Source organism: Gopherus flavomarginatus, chromosome 6 (assembly GCF_025201925.1).
Source record: "Gopherus flavomarginatus isolate rGopFla2 chromosome 6, rGopFla2.mat.asm, whole genome shotgun sequence".
In the NCBI taxonomy this organism is placed as follows: domain Eukaryota; kingdom Metazoa; phylum Chordata; order Testudines; family Testudinidae; genus Gopherus; species Gopherus flavomarginatus.
In genome coordinates this window covers 95,398,041-95,413,539 of record NC_066622.1, presented here as the reverse complement: position 1 = coordinate 95,413,539, position 15,499 = coordinate 95,398,041, and the positions used below count along the sequence as shown (strand labels likewise).

The 15,499-nt window shown below is 45.2% G+C and overlaps 1 protein-coding gene and 1 long non-coding RNA gene across 8 annotated transcripts in view; one reads left to right on the top strand and one right to left on the bottom strand.

The window, feature by feature from the left end:
* The window catches only part of TET1 (tet methylcytosine dioxygenase 1), a 127,625-nt gene extending 117,868 nt beyond the window's left edge, over nt 1-9,757 (bottom strand). For all 6 annotated transcript variants that reach the window (XR_007775138.1, XR_007775139.1, XR_007775140.1 and 3 more), the window contains exon 1: nt 9,239-9,757. The gene's annotated coding sequence lies outside the window, so the exon portion shown is untranslated. The remainder of the gene's footprint in view (nt 1-9,238) is intronic.
* The window catches only part of LOC127054097 (uncharacterized), a 33,779-nt gene extending 19,008 nt beyond the window's left edge, over nt 1-14,771 (top strand). For both annotated transcript variants that reach the window (XR_007775175.1, XR_007775174.1), the window contains one exon: nt 12,777-14,771. This is a non-coding gene — a long non-coding RNA (uncharacterized LOC127054097). The remainder of the gene's footprint in view (nt 1-12,776) is intronic.
* The last annotated feature ends 728 nt before the right edge of the window (nt 14,772-15,499 follow it).

The following is a 15,499-nucleotide window of genomic DNA, read 5'->3' as shown; positions in this document are numbered from 1 at the left end:
ACCCTGCAAACCGCAGGGAAGGAGACCTGCTTGCTCGGGGGTTCGGCGAACGCGAGAGCAAACCGGGGAAGGAGACCAGCTTCGCCGCGGTTTGCTCTCGCGTTCCGCGAACCACCCTGCAAACCGCAGGGAAGGAGAGACCTGCTTGCTCGGGGGTTCGGCGAACGCGAGAGCAAACCGGGGAAGGAGACCAGCTTCGCCGCGGTTTGCTCTCGCGTTCCGCGAACCCCCCTGCAAACCACAGGGAAGGAGACCTGCTTGTTCGGGGAACGCGAGAGCAAACCGCGGCGAAGCTGGTCTCCTTCCCCGGTTTGCTCTCGCGTTCGCCGAACCACCCTGCAAACCTCAGGGAAGGAGACCTGCTTGCTCGGGGTTCGGGGAACGCGAGAGCAAGCCGGGGAAGGAGACCAGCTTGATTACCAGAGGCTTCCTCAGGTATGCTGGGATACCTGCTTATTCCACGGAGGTCAAGAAAAGCGCTGGTAAGTGACTATACTTGATTACCAGCGCTGGATCACCAGCGCTGGATCCTCTACACCCGAGACAAAACGGGAGTACGGCCAGCGCTGCAAACAGGGAGTTGCAGCGCTGGTGGTGCCCTGCAGATGTGTACACCTCCTAAGTTGCAGCGCTGTAACTCCCTCACCAGCGCTGCAACTTTCTGATGTAGACAAGCCCTCAGACTACTGTTTTGCACTCATGCAAACCCCAATCACCACTTCAAGAGAGTTCAGGCTAGATACTCCATAATTTTGCATGGGACCAAGGCAGGAAGATTTCAGTGTGTTCCTCTCTGCAAAGATTCTGCTGAGGAAGGAGATAAAAGCCAAGAGACCGACACCTCTCTCATTTTTTGAAGGCAAACAAGGGAAGAGAATAAGATTCTAAAAATAAAAGATCATGGAAAAAAGGCTTAAAATGCCCACAGTAGGGGGTAGGGAACAGAGGGTGAAATGCTGCAGGTTTGATGTGGGGAAAGAGTTAAATGGTGGAAGAGAGGGGGGAAATTATTAAACGCTGGGATGGGAAGGAGACCAGAATGAGAAGTGGGGGGTGGGGGAATTCAGGGATGAAATGTTTGGTTGAGGAACATAAAGAGAGAGCAGAGGATTAAACGTTGTGTGAAGAGGAGGTGAGATGATAAAATAGTGGGGGAGGAAGAAGCAAACACAAACAATGGGATGGTCAGTAAAAAATGATGAGCTAGGGAGTAGAAGTCGTCTATCTGGGAAAGAGCAAGCCAGAAGTAATTGATATTTCTGAACAGAAGTGGACTTAAATTGTTAGAAGGGGTACGTTGGGACAAGTGGAGAATGGATTGGGAAAGGAGGAACACATCCAAGACTGGACTGTGAAGGACAACAAAGGGAGAATGAATGGCTTGGGTACCAGAAAAGGAGAGGAATGGACATGGAAGACAGTGAGTGGCTTTTGGGGAAACACAGCAAATGGATTTTAGAGTTGTGTGTGTTGGAGTGAGTGAGGGGCAGACAAACGAGGGAGAGACTTGGAAGCAGACAAAGTTACAGATTACCCTTTCTTGCATGTTTCAACACACACACACACAACTCCACATACCCTAAAATCACAAGCTCTAACATCCACACACACTTTTTTCCTAACAATTTATCCTTTTCCCTGTAGTTTGTAATATGAAGAAGGGAGAGATTGAAAGAGGAACAATAAGTAATGGGGACAGGAACACTACACACTCTCATGCAAGAGGAGAGGAATTAGAAATTTCTGCCCCACTAGGACTGCCTACACCCACTTCCTAGGATTGCCAGGTGTCCAGTTTTCAACCGGAACGCCAGGTCAGAACGCCTGGCGTCTCTGGTCAGCACAGCTAACCGGGCTGTTAAAAATCCAGTTGAGGCTGGCAGGCTCCTTACCTGGCTCTGTGTGACTCATGGAAGTGGCAACATATCCCTCTGGCTCCCAGGTGCAGGGGCAGCTGGGGGGCTCTGCGTGCTGCCCCTGCCTTATGCACCGGCTCTGCAGCTCCCATTGGCCAAGAACCACAGCTAATGGGAGCTGCGGGGGCAGTGCCTGCGTGCGGAGGCAGCGTGGCAACACGCAGAGCCCCCTGGCCGCCCCTATGCCTAGGAGCCAAGGAACATGTTGCCAATTCTGGGGAGCTGCCCAAGGTAAGCGCTGCCAAGAGCCCAAACCCCCTCCAATACTGCAAGCCCCTGCCCAATCCTGAGCCCACTCACACCCTGAACCCCTCATTTCTGGCCCCACCCTGGAACCCACACCCCCAGCCCAGACCCTCCAACACCTTGTCTCATCCCAGAGCCTCCTCCCACACTCCGAACCTCTCAGCTTCACCCCCCAGCCCGGAGCCCCCTCCTGCACCCCAAACACCTCATCCCAAACCCCACCCCAGAGCCTGCAACCCCAGCCAGAGCCCTTACCCCCTCCTGTACCCCAACCACCTGCCCAGCCTGGTAAAAACGAGCAAGTGAGTGAGGGGAGGAGAGAATGAGCAACAGAGGGAGGGGGGAATGGAGTGAGTGGGGGCGGGGCCTCAGAGAAAGGGCAGGGCCTCAGAGACGGGACAGGGGCGGGGCAAGGGTGTTCAGTTTTGTGCAATTAGAAAGTTGGCAACCCTACCACTTCCTGCTATCAGACCATTGGGAAAGGAACTGGCACATGCTCCTCAAACCACTAGGGCCCCCACTAGCAGCCAGTGCCCACACTGAGGGAGGAGCTGGTAAATCCTGCACACTCCACAAGTGCTTTGATAGTGATACAGTAGAACCTCAGAATTATGAGCATCTTGGGAATGGAGGTTGTTCAGAACTCTGAAACGTTCGCAACGCTGAACAAAATGTTATGGTTGTTCTTTCAAAAGTTTACAACTGAATATTGTTTTAAAGCTGTATTAAGTCTTTACTATGCAGAAGAAAAATGCTGCTTTTAACCATCTTAATTTCAATGAAACAAGCACAGAAACAGTTTCCTTACCTTGTCAAATTTTTTTAAAATGTTTCCTTTTTTTTTTAGTAGTTTATGTTTAACATAGTACTGTACAGTATTTGCTTTATTTATTTATTTTGGTCTCTGCTGCTGCCTGATTGCATACTTCCTGTTCCAAATTAGGTGTGTGGTTGACCGGTTAGTTCATAACTCTCTGGTGTTCGTGACCCTGAGGTTCTACTGCCAACAAATGTTTACAAATTAATATTCCTCTGGTTAATTGCCAGATGTCATATATGTAAACATGATTTATAATTATTTCTGTTTAATGGGCTGGTGTTATGAGTAAGCACAGATTAGGGTTTTATTTTAGTCTGACAGTATTCCTTGCAATGCATTAGTGATTCTCCCTTTTCCAGCAATGAGCTAGAGACAACTCATCCATTGCTGTTCCTTGCATCAGACAAAAGGGTCTCATGGAGAGTGGCATATGGCATGATCTCTCAAGGGCAATTTAATGCAACTTTACATTATCTTAACTTTTGTAGCAGGTAAACAATCTAATTTCAAAATGTTTACACTAACTAGTCAATGTCCAGATATAATGGGTCAATCTAACAAATTGTCAGTTTTAGGACCATGCACAGAGATGTAAAGCTATTCTGCTGACTCACCTGGCAGACAGACCAAATGGGTCCTATTGTCTCCATTCCAGGAGCAGTAAAGGGCTTGAGCCTGAAGTAGAAGGAACTAGAGTGGGAACAGAGGGTCCTGTAGAGAACAATTCTAGAATAGACCACTACAGGTTGAAGCTGGTTTGTTATTTACATTAAAAATAAAAGGGGAAAAGGAAGGGTTTAAGTTTAAACTATATCCTTTCCTTGTGCACTATGCTAGGAGCAAATGCCAGTTAGTTACAATTACAGTCTGCTCTTCTTTATACTGGTATAAATGTGGAATGATTCCACTATTTAAATAATGCCCCATATATAAATATATTCTTCATATAATATAAAAGTAAAAAATCCTCCACATACTATTTTCTTTACATTAGAGTATTTTAGAAGTAATATGTTTGTTTATGACACTAATGTTTTTCAAATAGAATCTTTTAAGAGGAGAAAGAGAAATTGGAAGCATTTAAAAAGATGTAGGTTCTTTAAATGATAGCAGTCTTTTAATGACATCATGAAAGAGAGCAGTGACCCCTCAAAAACACAGCTGCAAAGGAGAAGACAATGTGTACCATCCAGGCAAATAACCAGAAACAGTCACCAACAATGTAAGGACTAGGTTAGGACCCTAATTTTACCATGCTTGGATGCACTCATGAAACAACATTTTGTTTCTGTGTATACATATGTTTTTAAAAAAGTCAGAGATTTGCATGGTGGGGAAAAATATCTTGGAAACTTTCACATAAACTATCTTTGAAAAATCCAAGTACATAGTATTATGGACCAAATTCAGATTTCGGAATTTCGGAGTTGCCATCCTGGATCAAACCAAAGGTCCATCTGGCTCAATATTTTGTCTCCAATAGTGACCAGCACCAGAAGTTTCAGAGGAAGATGTAAGAATTCTGTAGTACATAAGAACATAAGAAAAGCCATACTGGGTAAGATCAAAGGTCCATCTAGCCCAGTATCCTGTCTTCTGACAGTGGCCAATGCTAGGTGCCCCCGAGGGAATGAACACAACAGGTAATCATCAAGTGATCCATCCCTTGTTGCCCATTCGCAGTAGGCAGATGTGGGAAAATCAGCCCTCACATTATATCTCAAGCTAATTTTTAGCATTTAGCAACTGGCTTATGCCCCAAAGCATATGGTTTTGATATCCTTTCCAAGACTTTTGTTAGCATTTAGTATCACTCTGGATGTTCTTGTTACTGTTAGCCATATCAATGTCCAATCTCTTTTTAAATCTTTCTAAATTCTTGGCTTCAACCTAAGTGGCAATGAGTTCCACTGTGCGGGAGCAGTGGTGGTGAAAAGTTTTTTCCTTTTTATCAATTTTGAATTTGTTATCTTCTAATTTAATTGACTGTCCTCTTGCACTTGTGTGTGAGACAGGGAGAACAGAAGTTCTTGATCTGTCTTGTCAGCAGGAACGGTGCCAGGGTTTTTGGCGCCCTAGGCACAAGGCTGGCTCTAGCCATTTCGCCGCCCCAAGCTGGTCCTGCGGCTCCAGTGGACCTGCCGCAGGCATGCCTGCGGATGCTCCACTGGAGCCACGGGACCAGTGGACCCTCCGCAGGCACGCCTGCGGGAGGTCCACCGGAGCAGCCTGTCGCCCTCCCGAATCCTGGCGCCCTAGGCGATCACCTACGTCGCCTAAATGGAAGCGCTGGCCCTGCTTCTCAGTATCATTCATTATTATGTCTCCTTTCATTAGTTTCTTTTCCTAAGGTAAACAATCCCAATCTGTTCAGGTTCTCCTCTTATGAGATTTTCATGCCCCTACCTATACTCGTTACCCTTCTCCGAACCTCTTCTAATTCTGCAATATTCTGTTTGAGATGTGATGACCAGTCCTTTATAGTATTCCAGATGAGGCTTCATCACTGACTTACATGACATCATAATTTTCCCATATTATTCTCCATGAATACACCAGACTTGGTGTAAGCAGCCAAATCTGAATTTGTTCCTAAAATTTCTAATAGTGTAACTGTAGAAATTGGTTAATTAAATTGTTTACAGACTTTACTGTGTGCACAATGAATGAAGCACTGTGGGAAAGGTGCATTGAAGAACCACTCCTCCCATAAAATCCATGGCAAAAAATAACTTTGGCAGATGCTAGATCAGACACCAAAGTCTTGATCCCAAAATCTGTTCTGCCCAGATGCAAAGGTCTACCATGTGGAGCAGCTTGTAGGATCACATCCTTGGTGAGGCAAGGCTGCTTGATTCCTGGCTCAATCCTCCAAACTGCTGAGCACCTTTAATTCTGCAGGACTTCAATAGGAGATATGGGCACTTAGCATTTTGCAAGATTATGCTCTCAATCCACAATTTACAGTATGCACAGTGAATGAGACTGATAACCACGCTTGTCAATATTTTGAAAATAAGACTATAAAAAGCCTTTCACAATTTTAGCTAAATAGATATAAGCGATAAAAAGGCTGAAAGACACAACACCTAGCTGGTGCCACAAGAACAAAGAAACCCTCTTAAATATTGGCATAAAATCATTTTAAAATGTGTACACTTTGTGTGCATGGCCTGGTGCATTCTGACCAGAGGTGTGCAGCTCTGCCTTATTCCATGTTCAGTACAGTCAACCTTTGCTCCTAATATTGTGAAATTGTACTAAAAAATGGTACCAACTGCTCTACTGGCCCAAAGTAACTTTTAAAGGCGCATCACTCAAACTGAAAACAGTTATTACTAATATATATATATATATAATATATATTACTAATATAGTCCAATGCACTTTTCCCCTCTAAGACATAAAGTTTTCTATCCGACACTACTTCTGCACTAAAAATATTTAAAACTTAAATGTTGCATATGTTTTCACAGAGAAACCGTTTTTCTTCTTTAAAAAAAAAAATGGTTGAACCACTTTAACTAAACCGTAACAAAAAAAATTAACCTTCAGGCAGAGACTAAGCCTGGAAAAAATCAGTCTGAAAGGTGAGTGTTTTGGAAAGTAATAAGTGACTAAAAACAGAGCTTAGAATGCAAATACTTAGACAAACATTCACAGTTGTGAGCAGCATGCCAGCTAAAATAAAACACGATCAATAAAGACTTCAAAATATTATAGATTGAAGATTTGTGTTTGCTGTGAAGAGCTCTCAAATGTCACAGAATTATTTTGTACACCTCACTTTTCATTTAATTCTTTGATTACCTGCTTTACATGATAAGTCCATCCTTATAGACCCAAAATATGGTCTGTCTCCTGCCTGAGAAGCACTAGACATGATTCTCTTCAGGGCACATCAATGCTACTCCTCGGCTGCTGAGATACAGCTGCTGTTACCTTTAGTGCTAACTAAACTGTTTCTCCAGCTCTGTCCAAACAGAGAAGTAAACTGATTTTGATTGACTTCAATGGGAGCGTAAGGAGCATGGCACCTAATAGGCTTGGATTCACAGAAGAATTCCCAAAGCCAGAATAAATCTTAGCTTAAAAAAAAAAGTTACTGAAATCAACCGGAGCGATCTGTTATTTAGAAGTCTGCATTTTTATATAAATTTTGTTAAGTTTAATTTCTCCGTTGGCTTTGAAGTTTAAAAAGACACAAATTGACAAGTCATTCTTTTAACCAGTGTTTTTACTAAAAGCATTTTAGATGCATCATATTACAAGGGCATATTTGTCCATTTTGACAATTTCCTAATTTTATATTAAGATTTTTAAAATTGGAGACATTAGGCCAAATTTATTCCTGGTATAACGCCATTGACAAGTTTGTTTACACAGCCTGATTCTTGTAGCTCCACGTGCATGGTGACATCAGCATGCTCATGCCCTGCACTGGATGCCTACATGTACACTTCCTTCTACTCCTTAAAGGAATAGTATCTCATTAAGTTGAACAGCTGTTATGTAGCCAGAGATACAAGTGATGTAATAAATTTAAACACCTCCACAGATTATGTCAATTTGTAACTAGTCAAATTTATCCCTAGTGTAACTCCACTGATTTCTGCTATGTTACACCAGGGATGAATCAGGCCCATTTTTAATAGCATGTCTTTTTGAGATAGTAGAGATGTAAATTATGTTAACCTCTGCCCCCTCCCAAACAAGCCACCTGGCCCCAATCAATTCCTCTCAGATGAGCCACCTGGCCCCAATCAATTTTATCCAGCAAACTACCCTACTCCCTCCAAATTCCCTGAAGACCAACAGTAGATTGTCTGTACCAGATCTCTTCGGAGTCTTGGCAAACCATCATCAATTTAAACCTCCTGACTCCTACCAATTCACCCAGTCCCCAACCAATCTGCCTCTGTTTATTTTTCCAGGTGGGAACTCAGCAGCCCCTCCTCAAGACCAGCAACGAACTTGTAAGGGGAGACCTGGTCTTCCTCCTTTTCTACTACCAAAACATGCTTCTGTGGGAGATATTTTTGGTACTTCCCCACAACTGTTTGTGGAGCAGCAGCAGCAATAGGAACCACTTTCTTGTGACTCACAATTAAGTGTAGCAGGAGGGCCTGCTGACCCTCCATCTCAGCATGTATTCTATGTGTCTCAATGTGAGGGGCCTCACAAGCAAATGGCTGGCTCACTATGCTCATGTTTTTAGGAGTCTTTGGAACCAGCCCTACAGGCAAGTTGCTGTCCTTCTCCAGTTGCCTGTATTGTGATGGGCTCGTAAAATGAGAGGCCTTGTTGAGCACATGGGCAAATGACTTGCCCTTTCTAGTGAGTGCTATGAGATGTGTTATTGCAGTGTAAAATACTTGCCAGTGCCCAAAACAAGCAGCTGGCCCTGCTCCTACTCAAGGCATACCTGGGGGTTTATTTTTGCAAGAGGTAGAAAAGTAGTCAGAGATGTTCTCACGCTACTATTGTAAATCTTCTCATGCAGAGAGGAGCCAAACAATGGGTCAAATTAGGCTTTCACTTACAGTGATGTAAATCAAGAGTGACTCCATACAGATCCATGGACTTACACTGCTGTAAATCTAAATGAACAGACCAGAATTTGCCCCGGGGCTTTTAAAGAGATAGAAAGGGAGAGGACACCATATTTACTTAGACTAAAACCTCCAAACCCACATTAAAGGCAACCTCCAAAGGATGCTGTATGGCCGTTCCTTTCTTTTTAAAAGGCAACTAGAGCCCAAACTCCTGGTCGGTGTCCCTTTAATTGTTCCCTGCCCTTCCACGGAGGTTTAAGGCAGCTTTGCTTGCCTGGCGGGTTTTTCCAGGCAGGCTCCAGCTAGCTGCTGTAGCGCAAACAAGGCAGCAGCACAGGCAGAGCCCGGACTGTCTCAGTCGCTCAGCCAACAAACTGTCTTTCATTTAAATACACGCCAATATTTCTTCTCCCCCCTCCCCCCCAGTCCATGCAGAGCTCTACCGCCCCGTAAGAGAACTGCCTAGACAGCTTACCGACTAGTTGTAAGTTTTACGAGCAGCTTGCCTGGGTGTCCCTGATTGCACTTTCCACGTCTCTCCTAGGGAGGCTGCAGCTAAACTTTGGAACTATAGCAGAAGTCGTTACTATACTTTAACCAAGCCACCAAAGCGGACGTGAAACAGGCTCCATGCATTAAAGGGGGATTCGCCGCCGACTCGGGCGCGTTAACGGCCCCGGGAATTGATACCAAATACATACCAAGGCTGTTGCATTGTCAGTAGGATACTAACAGGAAAGGGCGATCCGTGCATGGCTGGGCGAGTCACAGCTGGCGAGGAGCAAGTGGAGTTCCATGGCTCGTGCGGCGCGTCCCTCCAAGCAGCCAGCGAGGAGAGCAAAATAAGCCCCGTGCGGAATATGGATACCCACTGGCACTGGGGAGTAAACTATGCGGCGCGGCTCGGCTCGGCTCGGCGCGGACGGCTAGCCTCTCCCCAGGCCAGACCCTCTGGGAGGGAGGCTCGGCTATGCTCTCGCTGGACCTACCCCTCCTAGTAGAAAGCAAAACGCGAGCTGGATCCCCCTAGCTGGAGTGGGATTCCTTGCCCTGCCCTCCCTGGCCTCTTTAGGCAGGAGACTGCCCTTTCCCTCTCTCATAACAGGAGACTGCCTGAGGGAGAAATTAGCTGAGAATACCATGTGCAGCGCAAATGCTCCCATAATGCAAGAGATGCCTTCAATAAAAGCGAAATTGCCCAATTCTTTACAGAATCATTAGGAGGGGAGATGGAAAAGATCTATTTGGTTCCTTTGGTCCCTCCCATTTGGAGCACTGCAGGTTTGTCCCCTGGACTTTGTTTTCTAACCAGAAGTTTGCCGTCAGCGTATAGGGGCTTACCTAAAAACAGACACTGAAAATAATTTTAGACCCAACGTTTTGGCTTTAGGTTTTAAAAAATGTGTGAAACACATTCTTCTATTAATTATGGAGTGACTGGTCATGGTTTCATAATTAAAGTTAATCACCTCTTAGTAAGTGTGTCCAGTGTGCCTGTACAAATCATAAATTTATTAGATCCGGGGGGGTTCAGTGTTGGGCTGATATTCAAGATGGTGTGATTGTTGGTTTTAAAACATTGCCCTATTATTTTTTACTCAAACAAGGAGGGAATGTGCACATGTCTATGAAATATGCATCTGTGTGTACATGGCCTATAGTAGAACCAGCATCATAATTACATGCTCATCCATAGGTGCTCAATTAGTCACTCACAGAGAAAGAGAAGCTGCTACTATACCCTTCCCATCCAAAGGAGGATACACAAATATGCTGAGGGAGTTGGAAGAAAAATAAAAGCTCCTGCTGTGTCCCCACCTCCCAAAGAGAAAATAAGAAGCTTCTCTGGTAGTCCCACTCTCCCCATAAATCCCATATGCCTCCATGTTATTCCTCACTGCACACTTTTCTCTACAGCCAGTGCAGAGAAAACTAAAACCAAGGTTAGCTTACAAAACAACATACTCAGCAAGATGGTTACATCAAAGGGGGTGCAACCCTGCTCACTTTTTCAATCAACAATACTAGGACTTTGCTAGTCCTTCGCTGAATGTACTTGTGCAGCGTGGACATGATCCCCTCACACAAAGAAGTTAGATGCTGTACTTCACAGCATGCTGGCTGCTATATTACAGGATGCCTTAAATATAGTCACATCAACAGCCTCTACATACCACAGGTAGTGCTCCTTCTGATATAAGGCAGTGCGCAGATCCAACACATCCACTATATGATATAACTTGGACACTATGTCGACTGAAGTCACAACGAAGTTTTCTTACCACGGTTAGGCCCATGACATTGTCAACCAAACAAGAGTTCAGTTATGGCAAACAAGAGTAGAGAACAACCCTGTAGCCTGAGTGATTCACCTCCCATTAGTTGAACATCAACCACCCAGTGCAGACCAGCCCTGGACCATATAAAACATCTTAATCAACTCCTCACTGGAGTTGGCCAGCCTGTTAATAAAAAATTCATGGCCCATGGCCTGTCCATGACTTATGCTACAAATACTTGTGATTAAATCTTGCTGGAGGTGTGTGGGGGGCCACTGCTCGGGGGTGCGTCGGGGGGGGGGTTCTGCTGCTGGGGGAGAAAAGGGGAGGGCACTGCTGCAGGGCCAGCAACACCAGCTGCCGGTGGCCGAGGACAGTGGCTGCTCAGGGACTGCTGCCAGGGCCAGCAAACCATGGCTGCTCTAGATGGCAACCCGGAGACTGCTCCTGGGGGCCACCAGAGCAGCAGCTGGTTTGGCTGTCCCCAGGGCCACTCCAGGAGCAGCTCATGTGGGTGTCCCAGGGGCCATCTGAGCAGCTGGCCCCGGAGCCACCTGCTTGGGCAGGCCTGGGGTCAGCCACACTGACCCCTGCAGAAGTCACAGAGGTCACAGAAAGTCATGGAATCCATGACTTCCGCGACCCCTGCGACAGACACGGAGCCCTATGCATGTGCATAGATGTAATAAGAGGCAGTATGAGGACACAAGAAGAAGACTTTCCTCATGCCTCTCTCCACCCAGGAGAAAAAACTTCAGACAAAACTGCTCACTACTTCCCAGAGACAAAAGGAGAAAGAAGGTGTGACTGGGAGTAAGAGCAAAGTCATCCCTTCCAAATCCTTCACAGTCAGTCCTGAAGGAAGACTGATGCCATGTCTACACGAGAGTCACTATAAAGGAATAGCTATGGTGCTGCAAATGCTTCCTACAGCGATGGAAGGAGTTTTTCATCACTAAATAATCCACCTTACCAAGACTGCACTGCAGGTTAATTGTCAACTTAACTTTTAAGTGTACATCAGACCTCAAAATATTCCTGTTATTGCCTCAAATATTTTGTCAAACTAGAAAGTGGGTTACTCTCTTTAATCTCTAAACTGGGGAAATGGGCTAGTTCTGTTACTTGCCGAAAACTGCTCCTGCGATGGTAGCAGGGCTGGGAAATACCCAATTTGGGCCAATATGCCAAACTGATACTTCTCTGATGATACTATCTTGTTCTCCAGAATCTCAGGTCTGGTTTACACTTAGAAGTTAGTCTGACATAGCTACAGCAGTCAAGGATTCACTTAGTGCTGTAACTATGCCAACCTAACCCCCCAGTGTAGACACAGCTAGGTCAACAGACAAATTCTTCCGTCTACCACTGTGATAGCTGGTAGCTACCACTTATCAGAGGTGGATTACCTGTAGTGGTGGAAAAACCCCTTCCATTGCTGTAGGATGTGTCTACGTCACCGTAGACATGGCCTCAGTTTTCACTGAATAACAAACAGGAAGTCTCTAGCTTTTTCAAAGATTCTTAAAAATGTGAACTAACCCATGCAAAGTTGAATCTGCTGAAAGCCTGGCATGACAGCTCTGAGAGGTCTGAACTGTCCCATTCACCTTGGTTAGGTGTTAACACACATGCCCAGTGATGATTTTAAATGACAACATTATTATTTAATTCCTTATGTAAGAAAATAAAGGGTGGATCATAGATGTACAAATTTTACTGACACATCTACTTCTGGTGCCACAAGTAGGTGGCACTGGAAAGATACCACCACTGATCTCTCCCTACCTAATCAAGATGGAGCAAAGCTCAAGGAGTCTACCAGAGCCCAAGGACATAGTTCAGCCTCACTGAGGGAGAGCCAAGCTCAGATAGGGCAGTAGAGCCAAGGAGCACACACTATCATATTTTGAATAGCTGTGGCTATTTTTGTTGATTCACACAGGTGATTATTTTGTAGGTGGAGTATGGAAGGTGCCACCCCCCACCCAATTTGATCCTTCTAGAAAGACTGTTCTTGTGGAGAAGTAGACCCCAGGACCTCCTTCACTGCAAAAATTGTTTTTGCTAAAGGAAGAAAGAGAGCCTTGAGCTGCTTCAGAGGGTAAGTCTATACTGCAATGTAAGCCCAGGATTAGTGGGAGTCAAGTCCACAGACCCTGGGTTGTAAGACCAGGGCTTGAGCATCCACATTCATTGGTGACCCTAGGTTTACAATTTCTGGACTCAGACTCCAAACCTGGGACACCAACATCCACACAGCAGTATACTGACTCAAGTCAAACCACCGTATTCCAAACTTCTCAGTGCCTTCCCAGCTGTGGCCACTCTAATCCCTGGTTTGTTGTGCAGTGTGGAACAACCTGACTGTACTACCATATGTTACAGGAAGTTGTCACAATCCACAAAGTTCCCAACACATCCTGCTGACCTGTCTTTTGGGTCTACACAGTCTCGGCAACCACAGCCAGCAACATCGAGGAGTTACCATTTGAAGATCTTCTCTTGCTTGTGTTTTTGTTCCTGTTTCAGCAAACAGGCAGAGTATCCATGAGACGCTGGTGGACATTCTGGTGGCATTTTCTGACCTATCAAAGACTCCTGATGGAGGAGGAGAAGGAGGATTATAGACATGGAAGACTTGAACTGGCTGATGCTCCTTGTGACTCTTGATATAGCCACTGATGGCCCCTATGTAGACCAGCCTTTCAGGAGCAGGGCAACAAGTACAGACTTGTGGGATCAATTGTCATGCAGACTTCAGATGACCAGCAGTGGGTACAGAACTTTTGCATGAAGAAAGCCACATTTCTGGAGCTTTGTGAGCAGCTTACCCCTATCCTCCAGTGTTAGGACACACAAATAGTGGCTGACATGTAGGTCAAGAAGGAAGTCTATAATTGTTTGGAGGCTGGCTAACCAGACTGCTACAAATCCATTGCTAACCAGTTAAATGTTGGAAAGTCAACTTGGGAGATATCATAACGATTGGGTGATTTACCCAAAAGTGGTGGGCATAAACAATATCCCTGAAGTAATTGCTGGTTTATGGATGTGAATGTGGACTGCACCGGAAGAGTTAATGATGCCAGGGTTTTCTGATTATCAAAAGACTATGTTCATGGACAGGCTGGGACACTATTGCCACTAACTGCCATTGTCATAAATGGAGTTACTGTCTGGGGGACCCCACGTACCCTCTTTTGCCTGGCAAAAAAAGGTTTAATTACACTTTCAGCTTGTGCAGAATGGTGGCTGAATGTGTGTTCAGCTGATTGAAATCCTGTTGGTGCTGTCTGCAGACCCATTTGGATTCCTATGTCATCAATGCTGTCTGCATTATTGCGGCTTCCTGTTTTCTTCAACAATCTTTGCAAAGCCCATGGTGAACCATTTGAATCTGAATGGACCTATGACAGTAATAGATTGCTGAACCAGTACACTCAACCAGAAAGTGTACTTACCACAGCTGCACAGGAGGCACCTGGGCAATACAGATCAGGGACACTCCGTGCAGCCCAGTTATAGATTTGCATGGCCCAATGGAAATGGGGGAATAGTACGTTTATAAATGTGCTTGTACAATATTTACAGTAACTGAGGCACTGCCACATCATATAAAAATAGGGGAGAGGGATTGACCGCCATACATTGTACTTGTGAACAATGAACTGCTTTTGAAATGAGGGTGATGGGGATTGATTCCCATGCATTGTACTTGTGAATGAGATAACTGCTTATGCAATGGGGAGAGGGATGTGTGGCAAGAATTGTGGATTTACAGTATGGCGTATGGCTTGAGGTAGATAAAAGTATTAAGAAATAGTGATTGGATTCCACTTACCAGTTGTCCCTTATCATGTGTTTATCTTTATTATTTCAAATACACTTTATATGATGTGATGCACTAATGGTAATAACATTTCTTAGTAAAATAAAAGTCTTTAGTTTTGAACATGAATTAGAAAAAAATATATTAAACCATTGCCAGCCCACCATTAGCATACCAAAACACCAGTAATAAACTAACAACAAAACCAGTAACAAAACAAAGTGCATAAACCAAACATTGAACAGTGAAACCAGTGCCAACAGATAAACCCCTACTGTTGCATGTCTCATACCACACTTTTCCTGTCTTTCCACATTTAGAACACACTTGGTGCTTTTGCGAAGGGCTGGAGGCATTCCAGGGGGTACTTGTCTGCAGAAGAGTGATAGTATGTAGGGAGTATGGGGTCTGCACGGGGTGGAGGTATGCAGCAGGGGCGAAGGACTGCATGGGGCAGATTTACCCTGTCCAGCTGCTATTGAGTCCCACTTGTCTGGGCCACCCAACCATGGAAATGTCCAAAACGTTCCTGGTCTGCAGCACATGGTACTGTGAAGGGGACTCAGCGTGTAGTTTGGGAGCAGAAGAAGCCTGTAGTCTGGTGGCCATAAGCGTTGGCAGCCTCTTGAACAGGTCTTTCTGCTGGATGATATCATCCTCCCTCTGCCAGTGTTCCTGCTCCAGAAACTGAGCTGCAAGTCTCTCCCTGTGCACTGAAATTCTCTCCTCTTCCTCTGCAGCCTGATTGTACCTTCCCTCTTGTCAGGAACCCTTATCCCTCTGGTACTCCACCTGCTTGTTGGCCCTGTCCAGAATGTCCTCCATGAAAAAGCATTTGATTGGACTCGTCT